Below are 19,972 nucleotides of genomic sequence, written 5' to 3'. Positions count from 1 at the left end.
TAATTATCAAATATCTAATAAGTAACTACCGTTGTCCTAAATTTGCTACTACTTACTGATTAGTTAATCTTGCTTCTCTATTAGTTAATAGTATTAAGTTAAGTGTTAATGTAGTACTACCTATTACTTCCTGCATAGTTACTTGTTAACAACGGACCATTATTCTAAAGTGTTACCGAAAAAGAAAATTTCCTCTGTTGCATGCTACTCTGCTACCATTTCCTAGTCATATGTCTGGACACATCATTGGACAATGTATTTTTTCTCATTATCTAAAACAAACAAACAAACAAACCCTACAAATATAAAGGCTTATGTTTGTTTGTATAGAAATACAAGATATATAAATATTTTTTCATTTACTTACTTTTTTCAAAACCTAAGTTAGTTAAAAATAATTTTGTAACAGAGGGGTAAAGGTAAAGTTTTCAACAAGCATCCCAAGATGCACCTCATGTAGATGTTCGAGAGAAGATTCAAGTGCATACTTTGGAAAAGTTACAATATACGAGAGCAGCAGAGGCGGACAAAGTACTCAACTCCATTACTTGAGTGAAAGTACAGATACTGCTGGTCAAATATTACTCCATTACAAGTAAAAGTTGTAAAGACAGATTTTTACTTAAGTAAAAGTACAGAAGTACTTGCTTTTAAAAGTACTTAAGTACCAAAAGTAAATTTCCTTTTTTATGTCAATGCACTGTTTTATTGTTGTACGTAATACTTGCAATACTTCTGAAGCAACTTAGAATACATTACACCTACTGAATAAACTGACTAGCTTGTAGTATCTTTGGAATAAAGAGCTTTTAAAATGTTAAAAACCTATGGGGGAAAAAAATTAACACCCCTACCCACCCGCAGTATGGTAGTGATCTCACACAGTTCTGACAGTGTGTGCACACATCTATATGTAGCCATTCATCCACATTTGAACAGAGCGGACAGTGAAATCATGTAAATACAGAGTGATAAGGAAGAAAAAAAAAATCAAACATGCTTTAAAACCCAGCAACACAACTGTAGCTGTACAACTTTACAACAGCAACACTGCTTTAACAAAAAAGCAAAACAGCAAGACTTAATTGACATCAAAACAAAAATAAAAAAAAAACGCTGTCTAATCGCTCTCGCTGTACTTTGATGTCACACACATAATGGTCTTCCCAGAAAAAATAATACTCAAGTAAAGTACAGATACTCAAAAAGTGTACTTAAGTACAATACTCAAGTAAATGTACTTTGTTACTGTCCGCCTCTGGAGAGCAGTAGAAAGAGGCCATGGAATAAATGGAAAGAAGATGGGGAAGGATACCAGGAAATGTTGCATGCCATTCTCAAATGCACTATCTGTGTGAGCATGACAGTTTAATGTATCAGAACATATGCGCAACAGCAAGTCCACAGCTCTAACATGAATTTAAGCAAGCAACAGATGCTGTTGGGAATGTCAAAAGCTTCATATGACAGACTTAACTCCAGACCAGGATAAAAAGGGTTTTCAGCTGTATTTTTCCCAATGCGAAAGTTCTAAGATTTAGTAGTTAGGTGCTATTCGGGGCAAATCAATGTGGACAGATGGGCCCCTGCACTCCAAAAGCATCTGTCTCGCCCCATTTCCAGTCCACATCCTGATGCCTTCTCCCGATAGCTCATATCAATCAAAGCCAAGCACTCTTCACAGCCAAAGTATTGATTGTCAGAGAGGGAATTAAATGGTACCTCCGCACCTCCACAGCGAGTGCTCTGTATGAGTTGAAGGCAGAGAGCTCTTTGAAACTTCACATTCTAGTCCAGCTGCCCGAATAAAAGGTAAAAACGTCTTTGGACTTTGGGATTCTGAAAACTTATAATACCTCCGCCGCACATCTGTTTCTCACATGGGAGCTTCAGCGCCTGTCTCTCACCCGGAGAGTTTGTCGGTAATCCCCATGAGTAAAGTTCAGAGCGAGCTGACAGCACTAAAAAAATAGATAAATAAGGATTTTCATTTTTCACCCTGTAATGGAAAATTGCACATAACATTTCTCACTCAGCATTTATCCTTAATAGCGGCTGCAAATCCATATCCCCTAATTTCACAAAATCACTTCATTGCAGAGAAAAGAGCATTTTTTGCTGGTAGGAAACATAGTTTGTTAAACCTTTTCTTTCTCTTTTCTTACTCCTTTTTCCACTCATGACAGAGAAATCGATATAAAACATTTTAAATGCACTTTAAATAACATGCTCTATCAAATTGCTTTTTTTCTAGAAAATCACTGTCATATTTCACTCAGCTCTGGCTTATTTAAAAAAAAACACACACACACAAATGCAACAAAAAGTGGAACGTACAGCAAAAAATGAGACAATGGAGCATCAACAAACCTCATCACAAGTAAACTCAGAAACTTCTATCAGTCAGTGGAAAAAGTGAGTAATGTCTTGCATTAAGTTTGTTGTTTATTCTTGGCCGGAAGCAGTGAAATAACCCTATTAAATCAAGTAGTCGCCCTGCCATTAATCTCAATGCAGTCAATCAGGCAAGTTTACCCACAAAGCTTTGCCTAAGAGGATTTTAGTCCATATAGAAGGCTTATTGTCACACTTGTTCATGGACATGGATTAAATATACAAGGACTAGCGCACTGTGCTAACTCCAAGCTGCCTTTCATTTCTGGCAGCTGCTACTGACTAGCAAGTAGAAAATGACCTTCACTAATGTGCTGGTGGTTGTGGGGCGGTTAAAGATCATGGGCTGGTCGCAATGAAGCCCTTAAACTGAGAAAACCCTATTTTGAAATCATCACTAAGGGATTTCTTAACCTAAGGAGTTTGTTGAAACTGGCTGCAGGCTAATCGAGTCGCTGAGTTATTGCCATTCTGCCCTTGAAAGAAGCATTTAAACTCAGGCTGTTCTGATGGAAACTATTCCTTCAGCAGGTGCACTATAGGTTCCTTTAGATATAAAAAACAAACAAACAAATAAAATAAAATAAAATTGGGTGCAATTCTAATCAGAGCAACATTGACTACTCATACGCTGCAAAGATTATTGAAGCATGTTTCACAAGAAAATACTATTAAAATACATAAAAATACATAAATTAAATGCAATGTTTAATTCAGTGTCTTACTTGCCATTGCTTTGTAATTATTTGTGAAATGTTCTAAGTTATTATTATTATTTTTTTAATTTACAAGTAACAAAACCTGCAATAATAAAACTGGGTTAAAATATTTAAATCAGCATTGTGATTTCATATTAATAATTTAAATTAAATAATAGCATTATTTACTGGCATGACAGTAGTACTAGTATAGTGTAGTCCATTATAACACATCTTTAATGTGCTATATTAAACTAATATTAAATGTATTAATGAACTGTGCTTTTGAAATGATGACAGAGCAACATGCATAGGGCTTTTATGTTAAATCAGATGGTCAATGCTTGAAGGTCTGATGTTTAGTACTCTAGGCACCCTTAAATATGCTCTCACTCCCTCTGTGCCTCTGTTGGATTTCTTTCTTTTCATCTTTGCAATGTCTCATCATGGTGAATACCAGTTCAGTGTTGTCAACTTAGCTTTTTCATTTGAATAAGCCTCTTTCTGCAGGAACCTGTCTGCTCTGTTTCACTGAGGCTAAATCAGCTTTAGCAGCTAAATATAAAAATGTTTCCTGAGCATTCATTCTTTAATATTTATCAGCGAAAAAAGGTGCTTGAAATTCAACTTCAGCCCTGCTAGCAGTTCAGAGAGAACGACAAGCCGCACATAAGCTTGGATGCCTCAGTTGATCCTAAAAGCTCAAAATGTGTGTATATGACTTGTGCTGGTACACTTTACCAATAATATTTAAAAAAAGAAAGTCAGACTCTCCTGGAGACATGGAAAGTAAATATATGATTAGGAATAGAGAAAAAGGAATCAAAGAGGAAAAACAGGTAACATTACCAACAAGTAGCTCAGAGCAACATGTTTAGATAAAGACACCGAAGAAGTGAAACCAGAGGGAACATTAGGGCTGAACTAGCTACACACTGATAGCTGTTTTCCACTGAAATGGTGTTTGTGATTGGCCGACAGATCTGCTAAACATTCTCAGAAACAGAAACAGAACTGGAACTAAAACTATTGAAACTATTTTTTTTTATATTTCAAATAAAGCTGAAATAAAATAAAATATAAATATTAGATCAGAAATTTAAATTAAATGAAAATTAGAAATGCTGTCTTGGCAACTAACTTAAGTGAACTGAACCGAACTAAAAGTAAAAATAGAAACAATTTAACTTAATAATAATAATAATAATAAAATGACAAAAGCATATGAAATTTACTAATAATAAATAAACTAAATTTAAAATCAAAACTGAAAATCTAAAAATAAAATATAATTCAAAATATTTTTTATTGTGATGTTTTTTATCAGCTGTTTAAACACTCATTCTGACGGCACCCATTCACTGCAGAGGATCCATTGGTGAGCAAGTGATAATGCTACATTTCTCCAAATCTATTGTAAAGAAGAGACATTTTGGATGGCCTGACGGTGAGTAATTTTCAGCAAATTTTCATTTTTGGGTGAACTTTTACTTTAAGAGCAAACTTTTTTAAACATGAAGGGTAAATTAAAGGGTTAGTTCACCCAAAAATAACAATTAGCCCATGAATTACTCTCCCTCAAGGCATCCTAGGTGTATATGACTTTCTTCTTTCAGACAAATCCAGTCGGAGTTATATTAAAAATTGACTTTGATCTTCCAAGCTGTATAAGCTGTATAAAGTTCATCAGTCCAAAAGAAGTGAAATAAAGCGCATCCATCCATATTAAAAGGTGCCTCACATGGCTGCGGGGGGTGAACAAAGGCCTCCTGTAGCGAATCGATGCGTTTTTGTAAGAAAAAAATATTTAAAACGTAATAATCAATTTAATCTAGCTTGCTCTCACTGTTACACGGAAGCAGCTCTGGAAGGATGACGCAGGACTTTGGCGTTTAACTCAGAAGTGACGAACGCGGAAGCGCAGGGGAGAGATCAAAACAAAACAACGGTCACGAATTAGAAGTACAATACGAGGATTTGTAAAGTAAAAATGTCGGAGGATTTCGATATAAGCCAAGAGGAGACTGCATGGTTTTCCTTTGCCAAAGTAAGGAAACTTAATTTGCTTCCTTTGCTCCTGTAAACTAACGTTGGTTTTCACGAGACTCACCGGCGCATGCGCAACGCCGACCTCATATGTCATCAGCCCGGAATTGTTTCCGTATACAACTTTTGGCGCAAGCTAGATTAAAGTGATTATTACGTTTTGAATATAGATATTTTTCTTACAAAAACGCATCGATTCACTACAGGATACCTTTGTTCACCCCCCGGAGCCGTGTGAGGCACTTTTTGATGTAAATAAATTTAAATAAATAAATAAAAAGGAATGCTCAATGTAGTGTTGTTACTATTAACTATAAAACGGTAAAATTAATAAATTAAGCATTCATTAATTATAGTTAAGCTGAAATAATAATAAATAGATAATTTAAATAATATTAGAAGAAAAACTTGATCTTAAATTTGAACTTAAAAATTAAACTTAAAATTTAATGAAACGTAAATGAAAATTAGAAATGTTGCTTTTGCAATTGGAGAACTATTAAAAGTACTACAATTAAAATGGAAATAAAAAATTAAAGAATAAAAAAATAAAGCTAAATAAAATAAATGCTAAATGAAATATAAAAAATAATAAAAAAAATTGTGAAAATACATTAAAATACTAAAACTAAAATTAAAACTGAAAATATAAAATGAAAATAAAAATATTTATTGATATTTTAAATAATATTTAAAATATTAATACATACTACAATAATATAGGCTTGATGTGTCATTTAGCATAAAACAATAATCAAAGTAATTTAAAAAGCTGTGGCAACATCAAATAATAAACAATGAGCTAAATGACCCTTAAACCATCTCAAAAAGCTCCATTATCACCTCCCATAATACCTTCTTCCTCTGAACCAGTCAACATTTCCAAAGGCAACACACTAAGCCAGGAGCAGCAGTGATGGAAGACAGACATTAAAGGCTTCTAAGGATAAGCAGAGGTAAATTCTGCCCTCCTCCCCTGCCCTTCCCAGCATGCTTGTGGTGGGTGGTTGGGTCTGTTATGTCCCTTCTTTCCGTGACGGTGTCTGGCTGCACGGTTTGACTGCAGCTTCAGTGGAGGGTATGGTGTACGCCCACACAGGTGCAGGCCGGCCCACTAATCCACCGCTCAGCGGTCAGTCTCAGACATGATAAGGGTCAAACTGAGACTTGGCCCAGCCGTGCAGTTCTATGCCGGGGAGAACCAAGGAAGTGTGCTGGCTTTGCACTCTTCTACCATGTTCAAAAAGAGCAGCCCACATGAGGTTGGACACAGACTGTGGGTTTTATGTGGGCTGTGCATGTGCATGAACATTCGAAAATCACAAACTTATACAGAAATGAATGGCAGGGCCTTGGTAATATAACTGGGAGTCCTTTTTATACTATGAAAACGGTCTTATCATAAAAATCTCTTGAAAAAATATATATTTTTTATAACATTTGAAATCTTGGTTTACACTGTGCATATATTTGGTGCTTATTTGTCAGAGTCTGCAGTTAATCTGCATCATAAACTAAACTGTTCTGTTTCTATGGCAGCAATGAATTTCCAAGAAGTAATTTCCTCACAGATTTTAAATTCCCTTCAGCAGATCTGGCTCTACTTTTCCTTCAAAACTGTAAACAAGTCAGCGAGGAGCTGGTGAGATGCCCTGTTGTGTACAAATGGAGGTCTTTGAGGCCAAAGTATCCATTTATTATTCAATTCCGGTTCCTTTTTAGGCAGTGCTGAGTGATTTTCAAGTGTGTCACAAATGATTTACAATAAAATTCAGATATGATTTTGGTCTTTACACAACAGTACGGGTCAAAATTTTTATCTTAAAAAAAGAAAATTGTCTCTAAGTGTAAAGTCTTAAAAAGACAAGTCACAGTTGCATTGCAGAATGTATATTTACATGTTTTTTTTTTTTTTTTCAAACTTACACAATCATAGTCACAAAACACTGTTTTTTGATGTGCTGAAAAATGAAAGTGATGTGACGTGTGGCCAAGTATGGTGACCCATAAATCATCATAAAAAACTTAAGCTGATCATACAATGTGCAGAATGATGTTATTCATATAAATACAAAGAAGCCAATTTGAGGAAGGCAAATATCTAATTCCGATATTGTGCTGACATTTAATCTATGGCAAAATATACCAGCAATAAAATTGTAAGCAACTCAACAGGATTGATCTCCTGTTTTATTTCTAGTCTAGTCAGATTTTTGTTATATTTTGCTCTGCCAAATGTACCTATAAAGACAGAAAACCCTTTAAAAAACCTACATTGAGATTCCAAGAGGAAAACAGCTTCAGAAATTGACTTAATAGAGCTGTTCAGATTGTAGTCCTATAAAACCCGGAAAAAAAAGAGCAATTTCAGGCTACGTGTTTTTTAAATAGTGGTTTATCAGTTAAATAAGGTCCATGTCATTACTTAAGCGTAAATTATACACCGTGAACACTTCAAGCATGAATTCTGAGGTTTCAGCATTTTTTGTCTTTTTAATGTAAGTTGCTAAATCATTCAAAAGTTTGGGGTCGGCAAGATTTTTAAATGTTTTTGAAGTCTCGTATGCTCACCAAGGCTGCATTTATTTGATCAAAAATACAGTAAAAACAGTAATATTGTGAAATATTATTGACATTTAAAATAACTGTTTTCTGTTTTAATATAATTTTGTAATATAATTTATTCCTGTGTTGGTAAAGCTGGAATTTCAGCAGTCATTACGCATGTCCTTCAGAAATCATTCTAATTTGATGCTCAAGTAACATTTCCTATTATTAGCAAAGCTGAAAACAGTTGTACTGCTTCATATTTTTTTGTAGAAACCATGGCATTTTTTCTTTGATAAATAGAATTTTCAAAAGAACAGAATTTATTTGAAACGTAAATTGTATGTAACAATGTAAAAGTCTTTGTCACTTTTGATCAATTGAATGAATTCTTGCTGAGTAAAAGCAAAATAAATAAATAAAAAAATAACAATAATAAAAACAACAACAACAAAACTTTTTAACCATCCTTAGTCTTAGTTGACATCATGACTCAACAGCTCTATAATATTTTATTTTATAACTTAGGTAATTTTGTAATCAGAATGTAAACAAAAAATGAAAAGTAATTTTCAGGAAAATGTGAAACATTTGAAAAACATCAAAAACATTATATTTCTATTCACTCACCCACCAGCACAAGTAAAGCGACAGTTCACTAAATAAAATGAAAAATTTCACCCGTCAAAAATCACATTCTATCTAGGCATTTGCTGACATGAGATAAGAGGTGATCTACTTCAGGGGTCCAGACACCACTGGGGTCTGAAAATGCTTGAAGATTCTCACGTTCCTTGTTATTAAACCTGCTAACAGACTGGCATTTAAATGCTCCTACTATATGATAATACATAATGGTCACAACATTAAAACGCTTTAATAGTCTGGTGTCATGCTGTTGAGGGTTCATTTTATGCAATTGGTGACTCAATGAGTTGGGGCTGCTCTCAGATTGCTCTCAATTTCACCAGCTCAGAGCAGAAGGATCAACTGTAGTTAGCTCATGCTGTTGACATGCATATTGAAGGATCTCTTTCACCCAAATGAGTCTGTAAACAAGATGTGAAGGCAGCACTGGCAACACAACTCGCAGGAATAAGTGTCGAGGAGCAGTTATTGCGTTATTTAGAGCACCATAAAGTGCAGGGCTATTGATTTGAGAGGCAAAGCGGCTCCATGTCATTGCTGAATCATTTAACTGATATATTATGCACTATGCTCTTCCCTCTGCCACCCTGTCTGTTTCCAACCACATCAGTCCAGCACATTTCCAATAATACTTTGCTCCTTTTTAATCCTTTGCACTTTTGCTTTTGTGAAGGATCTCATTATTAACCACCCAAGTTTGTCACTTTTTCTAAACATCTAAGGCCGTGTGTACACCTGGTCTGGAGATCAGATCAAAAGTTCATCAGATCATAAATTTCTGCTTACACCGGACATAAACATTTATCATCAAATACATCTCCCTTTGAACCTTTGATGAGCAGTTTCATAAATTAAAATAAATAATATTAAAATAATATTAATAATTGAATAATAATTAGTAATAAATTAATCATTTAACTAAACCGTTTGAAAATTAAAATATCAAAAACCAAAGCACTAAATAAATAAATAAATAAATAAATACACCACTAGAAAATAAAATAAAACAAATAGATCACAGTAAAAAAAAAAAAAATAATAATAAATTAAACACAGTCAAATATGTACAATTAATAAATAAAATAGCCATGATAAAATAGAAAAATAAGAGAAAAGGTCCAGTACATAAACAAATCACAGTGGAAATTAAATAAATAGATAAACAAACAGATAAAAAGAGGGAAATTTCAATAAAAAAAACAAAAAACAGAAACATTTCAATAAATCAATATCTGGAACTCAGTGGATGATTGACAGATGTGTAGGAGGTCCTTGTTGTCCAGATCACACACACTGATTGTCATTTACACTACACTTCAAAAGTGGTTTGAGTGATCGAATCACAAAATGTTTTGGACCTGCTTACACCTGTATTTAGTGGTGTCTGCTTACCTGAGCATCCACCTGAAATTGATGTAAGGTGTAACTTTTATAGTGTTTGTCACCCAGGGATAATTTCTAATTTTACAGAAAAAAAGTGCACTAAGGCTGCGAACAGCTTGGGGTTATAAAGAGACGTAGATAGAAATAATCACAAACTGTGCAAGGCATGCAATAAAAACAAGTCTCACCAGAACCGAATGGCCCATGTTTACATAGATTCAAAGCTGTTAATTCTCTATAAATCTATGCAGCGTTTGGAGCCGGTCCCTAGCACACAAGCTGGGAAGCTCTCCTGAGCTTATAGTCTGTTATGGCACTGAAACCCTCCCTTTCACCACTCCTTTCTCTAAAAACCAGAGGGTCTGCAAACATGATTTGGTACATGTTGCTACATGGGTCTCTTAAAGCAGTTATCCAGGACTTAGAGTCAACCTGAGAAATAAAACACATGCTTAATCAGGAATTGAGAGGTGAGCAAAAAAATATGAGTCGGAGGGATGAATTAACTAAACAGCTCCACTATTAATGTAATTATACTTAAAGGGATAGTTCACCCCCAAATAAAAATTATTTCATTTTTTGACTCTCAAGTCTTTCCAAATCTGTATGCATCTCTTTCATGGAACACAAAAGAAGATATTTTGAATTGTAGTAATATTTCTTTTTTTTTTTGTCCATACAATGAAAGTCAGTACAATCCAATGCTGTTTGGGCCCCAGTATTATTTAAAATATATATTTTTTGCTTTCTGCAAGAAGATAGTTAAGGCCTGTTCACACCAAGAATGAAAAAAATGATAAGCGTCTACACCAATGCACGATAATGTTCTGTTTATTAGATGAACTGCAGTTGTGTCATCTGCCGCTCCCAATGTTCAGGCTCTTGAAAGTCAGATGGATTCTGATTGTCAAAGTTTATATCGTTTATCAGCTTTAAAAAATGTTCAGTATGGTGTAAAAAGTGCAACAGTATGGTTCCTCTATGTCGTTATCATTATAATTTTGGTGTGGACTTTATTTTTCAATATTTTATAATAAAACAAAAGAACTAAAACTAAAATGAAAAAAACAAAAAACTGATTCAAAATATTAATAAAAAATATAAACTATAATAAAAATTTAATGAAACGATATAATAGCTCAGTGATGCTAAAATAACAATTGCGTGAACGGCCTTTGGTTTGGAACAGCATAAGATTTTTGGGTGAACTATACTTATAAGAAAAAAAAAGGGGGACCCAAGTTATACAGAAATGACAACAACCACCTAGCAACCACTCAGAACATTCTAGCAACCACACTGTAACATCCTAAAAAAACACAACACCACGGCAACCGCATAACATGGCAGCAACTTTTGCACAGAAAAGCATCCATTACAGTTTTTTACTGAAAAAAAGTGAAAATCTAGTTTTTAAATTCTAAAAGACATAATAACAGCATAAATGAGATTGTTGTAGGTCAAAACAACAGAAGTGATGGAATATTGAAATCTCTACATCAATTAGTACTTAAGAGTTCTCCATTTGTGAGCAGTGCATATGGCAGAGCGTGCTCGAGTTGAGTGATTTTTTTAGTGACAAAATCTCTCAACTGTTCTTATTTGTTCAAGCGCTTGGTAAAAGATGAGATCTTGGCACCAAAGTTCAAACAACTTATGCTCCCTGTTTCACTCTGTTTCACAAATGCGAGTTAAGAGCTACTTAATTAAAGATGCTATCTACTTTCAGTTTCACACACGCCGCTTAAAAGGAGGTGTGTGCGTGTTGCCAGAGGAAAAGCGGGAGAGCGGAGAGGGTACGGATCGATACGAGAGGGAGTCCAGGCTGTCACTCAGCCTCGTCTCCCCGAGGGAGGCCACGAGAGATCCAACACATAGATAAACTCTCATCTCATGGAAATGGAGTCACTCCTCACCCAGTTTCCAACACTCTTCCTCCTCAAAGATAGATGAATGAGAAAAACCAATGAACTAATGAATGAGTCAATGAACGAATAAAAGTAGATTGTGAGGATAAATGAATAACATAAGAGTGTAATTGTCAGTTGGCCTTTCAGAGATGAATGAGGAGGTAATCCATCTAACTGATAAAATCCCACTCCCCTCAGAGAGGCTGCCCATGGGTGAAATATTAGTCTGAAGTGCTTTCACTGGATTGGCTTTTCGTGGTAAAAAAAAATAGCATCCTGATATGCCGGTTCAGGCAATACAAATGTCAAGAACCAATTAGGTAAGCAAGAGTGTTTTGACACCTTTTTTTTTTCCCCCACAGAGATTATTGTGTCTAAAAGTTTTAAACAAGGGGCAGCTGGAGACTTTGGGTGTTTTACTATTCAGTGATAACAACAGATGTCCAAATGACCTGCTCAGTCAAAATTAATTGTTTAGGATGTTCTGCACTGCATTTTGGTGATAAATGCCACAAGGTATAGTTATTTATTTTTTTAAATTATTGTGTTATTAGTACCTGAAATGAGGTGGCAAAGTTTGAATTGGTATATTAGGCCAATGAACGATAAATAAATAAATAAATAAATTGAATCAAATGTTTGAAAAAAAATCTATATTGTATTAAATTATATATTTAAATGTTTTATATATCTACACTACTGGTAAAAAAAAAAATCTGTTTTTAAAAGAAGTCTCTTATGCTCTGCATTTATGTGCTCAAAAATACAGTGAAAACAGTATTACAATTTAAAATAACTGTATTGTAATATATTTTAAAATATAATTTATTCCTGTGATACAAAGCTGAATTTTCAGTATCATTACTCCAGTCTTCGGTCTCACATGATCCTTCAAAATAAATGGATCATATAAATGCAGATTTGGTGAGAATAAGAGACTTCATTAAAAACATTTAAAAATCATAATCATCCTAATCATAATCATCATTTCCAAACGTTTGACAACTAAAAATAAGAGGACACATTAAATTGGACAAAAGTTAAAGTAAAAACATTTATCATGTTACAAAATATTTCTATTTCAAATAAATAATGTTCTCTTCATCCAAAAAAAGGACAAAATATTTAATAATTATTTTATTAATTATACTTATTATTAAAACAATAATACATAATAATAATAATAATATATAATTATATCGCTCACAGATGTTATACATTTGCTTAAAAATAATATATTTTAATATTTGTTTTATTTTTGTTCTGTTGATTTGTGTTGTCCCTAGAGTATCTTTTCTCACTTTCTTTTTTATGTTGTTATTTATATTACAGGCTGGGCACACCAGATGTAGCTCACCTGTGGTCTCGATCTCATTTTCTGGCTGAGACTGCAATAATGATGATAAGCAAAGTAAGAAGCAGCACTCCAGCGATTAGCAGATAACATTTCCTCCTCCTCAGCTGCCTCTGGAATACAGAATAAAGAAGAAAAAGGTTTGGGAGATATTACTGTATGATTAAGGATAACGATAGTTTACCCAAAAATGAAATTTATGTCATTTTCATGTCATTCTAAACCAGTTTGACTTTTTTTGGGCAGAATGTTAATGCTGCTCTTTTCCATTCAATGTGAATGTTGACCAGGGGCTTTCATGCTCAAAAAAAAAAAAAAAAACTTTAAAAGTACGGAGTGTCTATTTACACTAAGTGCAAATAGCCCGCCTTGTTGGCAGAGGCTATTTACACTAACTCCACCCATCAACGTGTGATTCGGCTAGTCAACATTACAACATTACATGGCGCAGATGGTAAAACATGTGTCGTACTCATTTTGACGTGATCGACCCGGGTTCGAATCCGCCTTTTGGCAAACTTTTTTCTCCCTTTTCAAATTCAAATTACATCAGAAAAGCATTTATTTTCAATGAAAATGAAGGAAATAATCAAAAAGTTGAAAATAAAGTATCGGATAGGGTAGGTGTAGGGAGTGCTTTATTGTCCCAATAAGGTGGCATCCATTTAATAATTTGAATGCACTTAGTGTAAATAGCATATCACTAAACAATGCTGCTATTTGCAATTAGTGTAAATAGCATCCATCGCTATTTGCACTTAGTGTAAATAGCATCTATCACTAAGAAAATATGCTATTTTCACTTAGCGTAAATAGCATCTATTGCTATTTACACGTAGTGCAAATAGTCGCTGCCTTAAAAGTATTCCATACAACAACATGCCCTGCATAGAGCCATGCACAGATTGTCTGAAAATCTCCCTTTTCATTGTAGCACTCAAATCTTACTTCTGCTTTTGAATATGCATTCAAATTTGTTGTGTGAACTGCATTGGAGACAATTATGGCTTAACATTCTGGCTTTTCTTCACAAAAATCATATAACTTCAGAGAGCGCTCAACACTCTCATGCAGTGTATGTTTAATTCATTCTCGAAGCCGGAGGGCGCTCTCGTGCAGAAAGTACAAAACAGACTCATAGAAGGAATGACTTATGACGTGCAGGAAACCCTAATATGGGCAAAAGCATCTGGCTATTGCTGTAGCTGAACTGAATGGCATCCTGGTAGTGCGCTACATTAAAGGTGTCTGAACGTGAGGGATAATCCCTGATGAGATCGTCAGTTGAAAGGTCATCATCATGTGGATAATTTTATTTACGTCTAAATTATAATTCATTCATTTTACTAATAGTTAGATTGGGCAGGCCTTCACAAAATGGTGTTTAATTACAAAAAATAAAAAATAAAATTGCCTTGACAAAAGGGCACTTTGGGCATCAAGGGGAAAGGGGCAGGTGCTCAAGCACCCATCGCACCCCCCCTCTGCACGTGCCTGACTTCAGAAGATTTTTGGAGCTTGACAACCCCTGATTACCATTTACTTTCATTGTACAACTTAAATCAGCATCAATGTTCTGCTATGTTGTGTTCCACAGCAGAAAGAAAGGCATAGAGGTTTGAAACAACATGTGGGGGAGTGAATTATGCAAGAATATACATAAACAAAAACAATGAGCCACTATCAAGATATCGAAAATACTGAGTAAGGTGATAGTAACTGAACATGCATTCAGACAACATCCAGCAGCATACTCTTAATAGACTAATAACAAAAGCAAGACTCGTGAGTCAAATAGATTTGTTCACACACACACACACCCACACACAAATCTATAGAATAAATTCTTTTTCGGTTGCCCGCCACTGTTAAAATCAATAAATCAACAGTCATTATCCAGTACGAGCGGCCCTTCTAGGTACAAAAGGACTGGCATGGAATAAAAGAACAAAATTACACCATCATTTTCCAAACAGGTTCCCGCCACCGATGCAGTACCACAATACGAAATGAAGGTGCTGCCATCAATTGACCTCTATAGGCTCTCTCCTCAATACAGAGAAATGCTTTGAAAATGATTTCTCAAAGACAGAATTGAATTGTGGCCTAGAGTCAAGAGCTGTTGGCCAAGCATGAGAGAGCCGCATTCTCCGCCGCGCTCGAGTTCTGGCTGAACAGCGTTCGCAAAACCCATCTGGCTCTCTGATGCTCTTCGCCTCTGATAAAGCACCGCAATGGGAGGAAGCCCTGCTCTGTTTTCAAAAGAATTTTGGAAAACTGCCGAAAGTGTCATTTGGACTTTCAATGTCCAAGACCAAAACCCCCGCGGATCTATTGTTTTGTCATGCTGAGAAATTAAGATCCAGTTTAGAACCAGCGCAACCAACAAGTGTGGGAATAATAAACAACACTGAATGGAATTTGCTTGCTGAGTGGATTTCAATATATATTTTTCCGACTCGGCAGGTGGCTCCGACTTTTGGGAGTGTAGATTCTATGTTGTTTTGAAATGCCCTTCCCTGCTTCCCATAGTTTTTTTTTTTTTTTGACAAAGCCAGAAAGAGCAGCAGTCGTAGACCACAGCTAGGCTGGAGTCTTTAAATCCTGATGTGCTTCAAAGCACAAAGAGCAATTCATCTTCTTATCTGAGACTGGAAACAGACTTTCTATGTGGAAGTGTGCATGTGGGGGGAGGGAGGGAGAGAAGGAGGCAAAAAAAAAAAAAACTGCTGTCGAGTAATTTTCCGTTTTAACGTTCCACTCCACAACAATTTGCATAAGCAGCCCTGTGTCTGTGATAAGAAGATTGGTAATTTTCAAAGGCTCTGTAGGGATTGGGAATTAAAAGCCTCTCTCTGCTATCTCCTCTCTTGCAGCTGGTCACCACAGATTCCCTCGTTTCTTTCTTACATTTCTCCAAAACCGCGCCTTATAAACTTTATCTCTCTCTCTCGTTCGCTCTATCACTCAGAATTCAGTCTCTAGGCGCTGATTTTAACTCTGCGTTATCCCAGGCCTGCTCTGTCATTTAGAGAAAACAGGAAAATAAATCAGGTAAAAAGGGAACAAAAAAGCTTTAGGTGACAATACAACTGTTGCTCCATTTCGGAGCTTGAAATTTTTTCCTGATGCTACGGTTGAGAAACTTCAGTCACATGATCCTTCAGAAATCATTCAAATATTCTGATTTATTGCTCAAAAAACATTTATTATTATTATTATTATTATTATGCTGAAAACGGCTGAGTATAATTTTTTCAGGTTTCTTTGATGAATAGAAAGTTCAGAAGAACAGCATTTATCTGAAATATAAATTTTTTGTAACATTATAAAATGTCTTTATCATCACTTTTGATCAATTTAAAAAGGAAAAGGGAAATTAATTTTCTCTCTCTTCATGTACCCAATTTAGTCGAGCTGCTGTAGAAGCCCTAAAACTAAGGCACCTTGATATTGAAAAAGGTTTCGGGGTAGTCCTATAAATGATTAAACTACTGTATGAATATGCACTGATAATTTAATTAGAAGCTTTGATTTTGTTCTTAAAGATTTTGTGCAATTGTACAGAAATGTATGCAAAATTATATTGTATATGATCAGGGCTGGACTGGGACAAAAAAATCGGCCCTGGCATTTTTTGGTCCAGCCGGCACACCCCCACTATATATATATATATATATATATTCTGTTTACGTATTCTACACTCATGGCGCGCACACACATGAGGATAGGTTAGATGCCTGCCTCTGCTGCGAGTTCCTATCAAGCACTTTACAGATTCAACTACTCTCTTCTTCTCCTCCTGCCTGGCTCTTTGGCCCGCATCACTCACAGCAGAGCAAGCCTGTTCTTGATAAAGCAGCTGTGAAAGGTGGGAAAAGCCGACGAGGAAGAAGATGGGGTGAAGTGATATTTATATAGGCGGAGAAAAATACTTCATCGCTCCGTCTATAGCGCATTGTGATTGGGTGGTTTACGCTGTCAATACAGGAGACAAACCAATGGGCCACTGGCTGCTCGCTGTCCCTGCTTGATGGTCCTCGAAAAAAACAAAAAACAAAAAAAAAAACCTTCTGTCAGCCCCTTAAGTGCGTCGGCCCACCGGGAAAATGCCCGGTATGTCCGATTACCAATCCAGCCCTGTATATGATACTGATACACTACTGTTCAAAAGTTTGGGGTTGGTAATTTTTATTTTTTTGAAAAAAGTCTCATGCTCACCAAGGCTGCATTTATTTGACAAAAACACATTAAAAACAGTAATATTGTGAAATAATATTACAATTCAGAATAACTGTTTTCTAATTTTAATGTATGTTAAAATGCAATCTATATCTCTGGTGGTAAAGCTGAATTTTCAGCAGCCAAAACTTCAGTGTCACATGATCCTTCAGAAATCATTCTAATATGCTGATTTGGTCCTTAAGAAACATTTCTTATTATTATCAATGTTTAAAGCTGTTGTGCTGATAATATTTTTGAGGAAACTTGAGGATACCTTTCTTTTCAGTAGAATTCAATGAATAGAACGTTCAAAAGAACAGCATTTATTTGAAATATAAATCTTTACTGTCACTTATGACCAATTTATTGCGTCCTTGGTAAATATATGTGTTAATTTATTAAAAAAATATATATACAATTGAGGGAGGCTCAAAAAATTTATATACTTCACTAAATTAAAAACAGTCTGTCACATTTTTTCCCTGACATGACATGATCGGTTTTAGTTTATTAAACCGACAAAATCGTTGAAACAATTTAAAAAATAAAATAAAGTCATACATGTATGCCTAAATTGTAACAGAAGTTTCATTTTTGGGTGAACTATACATTTAATTGTTATGAGCTTTATCAGAGCTATTTTACTATTCAGGTCACCTAGTGGCTGGATGGGAGAACTGCCTCAAAAGGTCATTTAAAGGTCCCCTGAAATGCTTAGAAACACGCAGCATTACTCTGTGTTGACGTCATTTTAACTGAAACAGGAAGACAGGGCGGGACTTATCAAGCAGCCCCGCCCCTTTTAAAATAGCCAATAGCATTTGTTTATATCACAGCTTGGGCTAGAGCCATTGAGCTCCGTAAAGCCGCATTTGACAGGGTATGGTTTTGGCAAGTTGGCCAGTTGCCACATTCATCCACATAGAGAATAACGCTCCTGTGCTAAACTCTCCACAACATCCCCTCATTCACATAAATATTCATTTCACTTCAGCTCCAATATTACAGGCAGGCCTGTGTGGCAGTCATCACCACCAGCTAAACTCCATTCACCATTACCTAAATTACACTGCATTATTGATTTGCATTGCTGTGACTGATTGCAGCATGACATAGCACTGATCAGCTGCTTTCTTCATTCATTAAACAAACATGACAAACTTTCGACATGAGGAGCAATACACTTGCAAAGAATGAGTAAACTACAGAAATGTTCTACGCTATAATCACTATAGGCCTATTTTGATTTCTGCACCAAATTTAAACAACAAAAGAGTAGAAAATGCACCACTAATTCAAATACTCAATGTAAATACATTTTACACATTCTGGAGAAAATGTGAGTGATGCTTTATCATTCACAAATGTTGTCAGGGCATTGCTATTTGGTTGTTAAAGTGTTCCAAGTAGTTTTTAAAGGAATAGTGCACCCAAAAATGATAATTTACCGACAGTTTACTCAGGCCTTCCAAGATTTAGATGAGTTTGTTCATCAAAACAGATATGGGGAAATTTAGCATTACATCACTTGTACCCTCTGTAATGAATGGATGGAGAAAGAGTTACTATGAATTATGGACTCATAATTTGTCCAGAAGCAACAATTTAGAGTTAAAAATGCCTTAATGATGGATTTGATTCTTTTCACTTTGCAATATGTTAATAGATGGACTGAAGTCATGTGGATTACTTGTGGATTATTGTGATGTTTTTATCAGCTGTTTGAACTCTCATTCTGATGGCACCCATTCACTGTGGAGGATCTTGGTTGTTGCCAAGTCAAAAAGTGTATAGTGGTCTCAGGATATGGCTCAGATCCCTCCTTCACTATAAGTCAATGCATTTGTTTTGCCCATTTTATCATCTACCAGGCAAAAATCAACAGTCTGAGCACTCAGAAAAGTAACAGTACACCTCTGCTCAACAAACTGCATGATTTGAGGTGTCATCAAGTCCTCAACCCTAAGTATCCACAACAGTAGCAGTGATACAAATAAACTGAATTTCATTTGGCCCCCTTAGATCACACTTTGGCTCTCTTAAGTTTTTGTGTGTGGGAGGGAGGGTTATGGAAGGTATGTTAAAGCAGTGAATCTGCTCTGGGCACCCAAATAAGCCGTCTAGTGTGTATGGATTCAGTGCGATCGGGACAGCATGCGGCTTATGTAGAAGCAGATAGCAAATAATAATGCAACACCCCGCTCACTGTCACACTCTACAGGCCACGAGATCATCCAACTGACATAAATACAGCCTAACACAGCCCACACGCGCACACACTCACACAAAGACACTTTCTACACACCAGATATGAGTTATGTGTGAGCAATAATCTGTGAAAAATATGAATACATTTGTTGCACAACAGTGGTTATGCTATTGGTTTTACTAGATTACTATGTCTATTCTAATACACATATGTTTGCCTGTATTATAGGAGGTTTTTCTTTTTATTTCATCATGTCTTATCTCAGCAAGGGTTTCAACCCAAATGCTGGATTGAGACCGCTGGGTAAGGACGTTGGGTTGTTTTAACCCAATTTTGGGTTGAAAAGTGGTCTTGATCAATAACCCAGCGGGGCTGGGTTGGGAACGCGGACGTGAAAGAGAGCACGCACGTCACGTTAACATCGGACGTATCTCGATGACACCAGTGCGAGAAGCCGCCATTTTCTCAGCGTCTTCAGATGGAAGCGAGTGCGAGTGAAAGACGGTTTATGGTAAGTAAAGATTAAAAATGTAAAGTCATCATTCATTGTTTGAGTCCG

At 35.6% G+C, this 19,972-nt stretch overlaps 1 protein-coding gene across 3 annotated transcripts in view; it reads right to left on the bottom strand.

Moving 5' to 3' along the window:
• LOC107755895 (t-SNARE domain-containing protein 1-like) overlaps positions 1-19,972 on the bottom strand; it is a 130,889-nt gene that overhangs the window by 15,997 nt on the left and 94,920 nt on the right. For all 3 annotated transcript variants that reach the window (XR_001641749.1, XR_001641744.1, XR_001641753.1), the window contains one exon: positions 12,984-13,093. The gene's annotated coding sequence lies outside the window, so the exon portion shown is untranslated. The remainder of the gene's footprint in view (positions 1-12,983; positions 13,094-19,972) is intronic.

Source organism: Sinocyclocheilus rhinocerous, unplaced genomic scaffold, assembly GCF_001515625.1.
Source record: "Sinocyclocheilus rhinocerous isolate Xijiao unplaced genomic scaffold, SAMN03320098_v1.1 scaffold11, whole genome shotgun sequence".
NCBI lineage: Eukaryota > Metazoa > Chordata > Actinopteri > Cypriniformes > Cyprinidae > Sinocyclocheilus > Sinocyclocheilus rhinocerous.
Note: the sequence above shows the minus strand (reverse complement) of the source record. Positions and strands in the feature narration are given on the sequence as shown.